This window comes from Bradysia coprophila, unplaced genomic scaffold (genome assembly GCF_014529535.1).
Source record: "Bradysia coprophila strain Holo2 unplaced genomic scaffold, BU_Bcop_v1 contig_24, whole genome shotgun sequence".
Taxonomy (NCBI): domain Eukaryota; kingdom Metazoa; phylum Arthropoda; class Insecta; order Diptera; family Sciaridae; genus Bradysia; species Bradysia coprophila.
The window spans coordinates 3,355,505-3,365,149 of NW_023503501.1; positions in this window are offsets into that span (position 1 = coordinate 3,355,505).

The following is a 9,645-nucleotide window of genomic DNA, read 5'->3' on the forward strand; positions in this document are numbered from 1 at the left end:
CTTGGGCTCACAATTTCACATCTAGTGATGAAATATTTCATTATGCACCTAGTTTCATAATGGTTATTTATGCAACTCAGCATCAAAATGTGCAAAATTTACAAACTTTAGCTGCATCTGTTGCATAAATCGTTGTGTGAAGCTCGGTGCAAAGTACTTTATTACTGCAGCCTCGTGTCACAATTACACATCCTAATGCCTAATAAAGTACTTGGCACTCGACGTCATAAATAACTATAGGATAGCCTCTACGAGGCACCTGATGTATCATTGTCACACAAGATAGCAGGACTAGTGTTACAACATCATGTGCATAATAATACATTTTGCACCAAGTCATTTACCAAGTTTCTCGCACCAAGGTGTGTTGTTTTCGCACAATTCCAACAAACCACTCCTATCGGGTAATGATTTCTATTTCTACAATGCGATGGCGAACCAAATTGACTTCTTTTCGTTTGTTATCATTAAGCCAATTTTATTTATTTATTTATGTAAATAGCAAATGTCACAGGGGTGAAGTCATGATATCCTTTTGCTAAAGACTAGATATATGTCATAAAGAAACTAATCAACCATAAAAGTCTCTCTAAAAATAAAGAAAATTTATGCATCATTCGATATATTGACATTTTTATGTTCTTTGCAATATATTTAAAAAGATGCTTCGGCGGTATTCCCACATATGCTATTTGCAAGATGATGAAGGAAAATTCCATCTTTTATTAGATTTCTTCTATCTTTTTCGTCTTTAGTACGTAAGGGTATCTGGGGACATGATTTCTCTTTTTTTCAGAATCTTAGTTAGAAGTTTGTTTATAGTCAGTCAGTATAGGTTTTTTTTTCGGATCTATCTGGAGATTCTTTTCGAAATGGGATTGTAGTAATGTCTCATTCAATCCCAGTGCAATAAAGTTTTTCTGGTTCTTTTTTTTTGTTATGATAAATGTTAAAATTTCGATTTTCAATTGGTCTGTCAGATAACTTTACATTACTCATCTTGCGTAGGATGAGCTCATTAATCAATTTTAAGAAAAACTAAATTTTGTACGGTCTCACACAGATCCGTAGCTAGAAGATATTGAACCATGGGTACCGACTCAATTGTACATGCATTCATGCTTAAAACGACATATTTCTCTCTCTCTCAACTGGTATATAAACTGTTCGAAAAAATTCAAAGGCGATATTTTTATAACAAGTGAAAGGCTATTTTTCCTCGTAAACTTTCTTAACTTATTTCAGAAAATGTCTTTTTAGGCATGAATACATCATTGTCATCATATGAGACCAATATCTTCTAGCTACGGCACCGACTCACATTTTGATCCTTTTTTATTTTGTTTCACGTCTCAGAGTACATTTTTTAAGGAAATTGTAACGTAAAGTATTGCTTAACTACGTCATCCGATGAAAAACCTAGAAAAATTTTGAGAGACTGTCTGGTACACAAACACACATTCTTTGTATAGTAAGCAATCCGAAGAGAACTTACATAGCGTCTTTGGACGCATATAACTAGTACCTATGTAGTAATAAAGACATTATCGTGTTTTGATTGCTTACTAAACAAGGAATGTGTGCTTGCGGACCAGCAGCTGCTCATTGCATATTTCCAGGGACAGGACAATTTTAAGCAGATCACAAAAGCAGCGTTGATTAGTTGAGACAGTTTGTCGAAATATTACGACACGTACAGTGCCCTAGATTTTAACGTTAACAAGCCAATGAATGGTGACAAAAAAAAACTTTCTTCAAAAGCAAAACCAACTTTTTTCTAAAGACATTTTTTTGTCGTTTCAATTTTTCCTTCCTTCATTCTTAATTCAACGAAGTGCAAAGGAGATTCCAAGGAAGAATGAGAAAAAAGGAACAAGAATTATATCGATTTTCCATTAACAGCAGATATTTAATAACTCTTCTACCACAAAATATGCTTCGTGGAAAAAAGTCTGAATTATATAAGGTGTATAGCCTTTATGCTCTGAATGAAAAGTATCTATAATAATATAATAACGTTGAAAACGGAGAAAAGGAGAAGAGAAACCACACCGTGACTGGCTTAATGTGTTAGAAACTGGATTCAATAAAAAAAGTGTAAGATAAAATATAGTAATACGACGATACGACGCAAACGTTGTATATAATATATATTCTGGTGGCAAGAGAAACATTTTTTTTGGGTTTTCAATTAAAATTTTTAATACGCGACACAAACTTGGTTAATATATTCATCTTCGTAATAAAAAGATTTTTATGAGAAAAAAGCGGGAAAGCCGGGTTAATTCAAGTCGTTAGCCGAGTATCCTTTTATTTTCCGATTTAAATTGTTAAAAAGATATAGTCTTCAGTTAATCATACGATAGCGAAGAGTCCTAGGTGGACGAGCTATGCAGTACCTTATATGAGGAAACAGCGTTATGGGTTACTGTGACGCTAGCTTGTAATTATCCAATATCCTGACACGGCGCTTTCTTATCAAAAGGCACACTACTTGCAATTACTCTAGCGTTTTACTTGCTGAGCGTTTTAAAAAAGTGTCTGTCGGTATGTTCTCAGAAGCTCTTGAAATTTGAATTTGGCCCGAGATTAATCCTTCATCTAGTATCAGTTCGTGTTTGAGGTTGTAAATTATTTGATTTCGATTTAACAACGGACCGTTTATTAGCGGGATTGCGATTTTAACTTACGAAAAGGCTATTTCCACTGAGTGCAAAAACATAATACTTTTGGCTATTGGCACTCAGTGCGAATTTACCATTTAAAAACTATCAAAACCTGATTAAATATCAATTTCGTGCTGATTTTCTGAAGTTTGTCTTACTTTTCGTGATCATCCTCCAGTCTTGATTTATCTCTTTTTATAGATTCATCAGCACATCCACTCTAACAAAGGGCCATTCTTCAATTTGTTATTTAAGATTCTCGTCAGCTTCGCTACATCATTTTTTTAATCATAAATTTGGACCACCCTATACGAGACTTGCATCAACATAAAATGGAATTCATAGTTAACATTTGAGAAGTCATTAAACACTTTTTAAAAAATCCAAATGGATATTGGTATAAACCGATTTTCTTCTGCAATTCTGCACGCAATTTATTGGTTCCATCTCATAAATAATATAAAAAAAGCTCACAAAAACGCCGCCGTTGCTTCAATTCTCGGAAATCATCTTTAAAATAGATTATAATGTCGCTTCAAATGACAACTTTGCCATTCGAATATGCATTTTTTCGTTTACAGAATTCAAAATTGTGAACTGAATAGCATAGAACATTGGATGGTATAGTTGTCATTGCAAATATAGATCGAATAGATCGAATGACAAACAACATAGCAAATTTAAGAATTGTTTGACGACATACGACGCAAAAATACAACCGGAAAGTGGAACTACAGAACTTTGATATCTGCATCAGGGCTGGATTAAGACTTCGGGCGCCACTGGGCTATTTCGTTTCCAGCGCTAAATATAGATATATCGTTAAAATTTCCAGCGTCAGTTTTCGCCAGTTATATCCAGCGCCAAGAGGCTAAGCCCCTATAGCCCATCGTGTTAATACGGCTCTGATCTGCATTAGCATGCACGATGTTACAGCGTATCAAAAGGAAACTATTCAGTGATAGATAAACGGAAGGAATATACCTTTCGGTTTGCTATGACTTCTCAAGTTTGAAAATAAACAACTGATATTGTTTTCTTTTGACAAATACAATATTAAATATCAATAAGCTACTGAATAGGTTTATTCTATCGTATACGTACGGTAAAAATGAATTTTGACAGGCCGAAAACGGCTGTCATCCACATCTACAGAAGCAAACACAACGCAGCTTAACCTGTTACATACGGCTGTCATCTGTTATCGACAACGACAGCAATAATAAACGACAAGCTCTGACTGTCTTATATAGCAAAAAGATTGTTCGAAACAAATGAAGTAAAAGATTTCTGAAATTAATCTATGAAAATCTTCGATCAAATGAAGTAATAGATCAGATTAGTAAAACTGTTAATATGCTTGCCGTCTGTGATAAGTTAAACAAATTCTTTCGTTGTTAAAATTTCAAAGTTAGTTTGGTTAGGTTCTCTGTGGATGACGATTGACGTTTGGTGAACACTGAAAACTGAACTTAAAACACAAACAACGTGACAGTTCAAGTGAGTAAAGTCCTGTTTTTTCTCCACGGCACGGTAGAGAAAGTGCTGCACTTTTCTCACTCGCACTGTCATTCGACCAATCGTCTGCAAAACTCAATTTTCTCATGGCCTATTGAGAGGAAAAAATAAGTTAAATCTCACCGAGTTTATTGTTCACCGAGGGGAATAAAAGTTTTGAAAGTTCGCTACACTCTGGTCAGAAGTCACCCGAGAAAATCAATCTCCTACTTTTGCCGACGTCAGCACAACGTTTCTCACAACAAAGTCTCTCGGAGATTCCGCTGAGGTGAATGAATATTTTCTCGCCTGCATTGTGAAAAATGTAAAACGATTTGTGCTACAGTCTTTTCCATTTTTCCCTCTCATAAAAACCCCTCCACAGACTTTCTCGCATAACTACCTAATGTTTGGAAAACTTTTTCAAAAATGCAATTGACATTTTAAATCGTATCGCCATGATGAATTGAAATGTTAACCACTGTTCGCTATCCACAAACGGTTTGTACAAGACAAACTTAATTCCGAGCTTAATCCTTGTTGCCAACATCAATTGAACAAGCAATGACTGCTGGACACATATCGTTAACTCAACCCTTTAACAGCGTATAACAGTGAATGCCAGCAAATTCATAATGATTCATGTAAAGAAATGCAAATGTACGTATTCATGTTAAATCGCTTCTATATATGAACACCACACACACAAAATGCAATATTAACTTCACATGTTAAAACTCAACATTATTTAAATGTCATATAAGCGCTGTTATACACCACAGGCCAAAAAGCACAAATAATCGTTCGTTTCTATGCATATCTAAATAACCAGACATTAGTGTACCCCACCATCATTTTCTACGCTGGCAAATCGAAATGGAAGCTACTAGCAATTTAAAACACTTATTGCTCATGCAAAATGTAGCGTGTAGCAAAAGTATCATTGTGAAATTTTTGAAATTTTATCTTCAATGTCATAATTAGGATTATGTCTGCATTTTATAAAGTATCTGTTTCAACATCGAAGTTACACATTTTAAGCAAGTTCTTAATAACAAGTCATTTAGTTCATGCTCGACGGTTAGTTGGGAGTTGAATCGCATAGAAATTTTAGCGAATATTTTATGTGTTGCAGATAAAATTTAAAGATTATATTACACGGAATGTCAGGTCTGTTACGCCTCAAGGAACTATATAATAAAGGAACGTGGTAGCTGGAGTTGCTGGAGTTTAAGTTTTCTTATAATTTTCTTTTATCTATCTACATCCAAAGAAAAGAGTCGCATTATCTCTAGGTTAATTAAATCATTATCGGCTTAGTTCCGAATGCCTACGTCATTAGTCATTACACGTAATGAGTCATATTATAACTAATGAAAAAAACGAATAGCCTTATAAAGTATCCTTTTCAACGTAAAGGCTGTCCGGTTTTTATGTCAAATAATTAATTGGATGTATGTGCGGTTCAGAATTTTATGATTGTCCGAAACCAAATTTTGTGGTTAAATAACCACGAATCGGCTGCAGAGATAACGTTATGCACGGAATTTTTAATTTTAACAAAAAAATCATTTAAAAAAATCATTTGAACCATTTTTTCCGCAATTATTTCATTGATATATGCCAGAAATAATATAAAAAAAATGGATCGGACCTTTTTTCCATATTACAAAAAAAATAATAAATTACTGTGGTAATCATATAGCTGTATGGCATATATGTAGTCGTTGTTAACGGTAGACCAGCTTTCAGTATAATTAATTAGAGGTATTCCAAGTCTCGAGTTTATATTCGAGTATATCCCGAATATCGAGTAAATGCCGAATATCGAGTATAATTCGTATATCGAGTATAAATCGTATAAATGAATGTCAACACAAAAACAATTAAATTTTGCCTCGACGGATTTTCGTCAAACAAAATGACGGTGTGTGGCGCACGATCTCAGGACTTTTTTAAAGTAATTTGTTTTTCAATCAGACCGATATCTGCTGAGCGATAAGATTTTGTAAGATAAATTTTACACTCGTCAAACCATGAAAACACTGAATATCACGCGTCAAAAGTTATCGGAAACCACACTTTTTTAGTTCTCTCTCAGCAGACCTTGCAAACAGGTCTAGGGATCCAGGCGATGTTTTACTTAATGGTGGAGTTTGTTTATGTTATTCGTCAAAGAGAGAAATTTGATACGAAGGCGAAGCTTACTCTCCGTATCAACGAGTAGTGTGATGCACATCGAACGATCCACTCGTGGCAGAAATTTACCACGCTCGTTCTAAACACTGTTTGCGCGCTAATTTGATTGTAAATGCTCACATCAACTACGTGCCCACACTAACGGTTTAAAAACACGTTGGCGTCACAATATTCGAAAAAATGTTTTAGGCATTTGAGAACTTCCACTGAGAATTGCTCAATCGTAAACGAGCAAACAACAGTAATGGATATAAGCAAACATATTTAACGTATTGTACAAAAATAAACGCAAATCCAAAGAAAAGTTACTTTCTTGATCAATTAAATAACATTTTGAGTAGGGCCAGTTATTGGTGGGTCAAATCTAATAGCATGGTCTATGCAGTTCGGGTCATAGCAAATGAGGTGTCGTTGTAAAGGTAAGACGTGAGGCTATCAAGTGGTGAATGTGGCATCAAAATATATTGACTTTCACAAGTCAAAAAGTTTCAGTAGAGTTGACAATATCTTGACTTTTCTCAAAAAAGTACCGTTAACTTTTTTTTTAATTATTGATATTAACTCGTCGCATGGTCCTAAATAATTATCCACAAAAAAATTTCGTAAGCAACGACTTTTTTATTTAACCTTTTTTATAAGCTCACTTTATAAAGTGATTAATCGTAAAATAAATGTTGTTTTTCAAACGTCAACATATTTCGTGTGAAAAAATTTAAAACTTTCGGTGATTTCGATGTGATTTAATTCCGATTTTGTGTGAAACTGTGCATGAAATTTGACAGTAATTTGACAATTCGTATGGCCTTGAAACAGACCAGAAAAGACATTTTTCGTTAACTTTACATTGCTATCATGCTATCTAAATCAAGAGTGCACTTAACGGTTGACTTAAAATATACGTCAGAGCCACTGAACTTCTGAAAAATATATGATGGCCACATGATGGCCGACAATATTACGTTTTGGCGTAAAATGTGTGTACGTTTTTGGTAAAATAAATTAGTGCGAAAGTAATCTCTTTTCAGAAGCTTTATAACAACACTATTATTTTAAGGTGTGTCATATTCCTTATTCCTTATTGGTATTTCAATGAAAATTTTGGTTTTTCCGTTTCGTTTGTGTCGAGAAGGAATTCGCAATTAGTCGTATAAATCCACGCCATCCACGCTATTAGTCGTATAAATTTATACGTCAGAGAGAGCATTTTTCTCCTTTGTTATGATCTGTCAGTTTTTTCATTTTGCGATTTAGTATGGAAATGAAAACTAAAATTGAGATATCTTTGATGTTTTAAGTAGTTTTTCATATTTTTTCGGACCAAAATGTGTTTGGAATCGATTGACATTAACAGATTGTATGAAAATATTTTTCTATTTTATTATTTTGATAATGCTAATCGATTCCAAGAACATTTTAAAACATTTTGATCAAAAAAAAATAAAAAACCACTAACCCATCAACTTGAAATGGGATAAATTTATCCCATGGAATTTTGTTTTTCATTGAAAAGTTTTTTTTTTTAAATAACCCATTTTTATTTATGCCAAAGACGTTGAATGATTAAAACGATCGATCTGATTACCATATACATAATGGGTACCCTTAAAATTGAAGTACTGCTATGTTTTAGTGATCAAGAGTACGTTTCAAAAAATTTCTTCCACCACAGTTGTACAACTGTGCTGTGGCTGCGATCATATTCAATTCCGTATGAACATGTTTTCAGTTTTAGACCTTTTGGACTCTTTTCTGCGTCAACTTTTTTTTGTTACGTTGGTATAACGTTTTCATTGCCGTTATGATTATAGCATCATTTGCGATCAAAATTGCGTTGTTTGTGCATCAATTGTAACAAAATTTTTATTCCGTCCAAATTTCTTGTGATTATTTTTATAAGTTTGTCGATAAAATTCTCATATCATGCCGTCGTTTGTCAAAAAAAGGTTAGATTTATAATTTAGCGATATATATTTCTACTTGAGCACTATTCGAGCACCGTTGGATGCAGTAAGTAAAACTAGCTCGTTTCTTTTGTATGCAGCAGCAAGAAACAGTCTCCCTCAACCACTGAAGGAATATGGGATAATTTTAAAGATTCGGACATTGAAGGCAGTGACGATGACGATGATTTTGAAAACAATTCGGAAAAGTCCCAAACTAAGCGCATTCGTGCGGGAAACGCATTTCTTTCTGTTGAAGACGAACCGTTTGTGGAAGGCGAGTCCGACGAAGAGGATGACAATCAGTGGAACTTTACAGAAAAAAAAGATGTGAAATGGCGCCATGGTAGCATTCAGGAAAAAGATTTCGGATACAAACGAATTTACGACGACGATACGGCCGAACAATATTTTTCACCTTTGACATACTTCATGAAGTATGTTCCAGAGTTCTTGCTTGATGAGATGGTCACATTCACCAATACCTATGCGGAACAAAACAAAACGAAGAAGTGGAGACCCACTAACAACCTGGAAATAAAACAATTCATCGGACTTCAAATCATGATGGGAAATTTGAAGCTCCCGCGCATCGAAATGTATTATGGAGACGAGCTACAATGTAAAATGTTTGTTGACACGATTCCGCTATACCGGTTCTATTTACTGCGGACCAATTGGCATTTGATCGACGTGACAAAAATCAATGAAAACTCAACTGATAAGTTCGTAAGAGTTCGACCCCTGATGGACTCGGTCAGGAAGCGATGCTTAGAACTTCCACTCGAAGAGTGCTTGTCAGTCGACGAGCAAATGATCCCGATGCGTGGAAGAATAACGAAAGGCGTCAAGCAATACGTAGCGAAGAAGCCCAAAATAAAATGGGGGATCAAAAACATTGTGTTATGTGGAAAGAGCGGCCTTGCTTATGACTTCGTTTGCTACCAGGGGTCGACGACGGAATTCGAACCAAAAATGCTATTGACGTTCGGATTAGGTGCTACAATGGTACTACATTTGGCAAACAGGATCGACCGACACGGGCATAAATTGTTTTTCGACAATTATTTTTCAACGTTCCCGCTCTTCCAAATTCTGGCCCAGAAAAAAATTTATGCTGCTGGTACAGTCCGACTCGACAGATTTTCGAAACCTCCATTCTCATTAGACAGTGACATGAAGAAAAAGGGGCGTGGAAGTTCTGAAGAAGTGGTCAGCGCAGATGGATCGGTAACATGTGTGAAATGGTTCGACAACAAATGTGTGTCGTTGGCATCAAACTACGTTGGAGTGGGACAAGTCGATACAGCACATCGATACGATAAGACTACGCAACAAAAAGT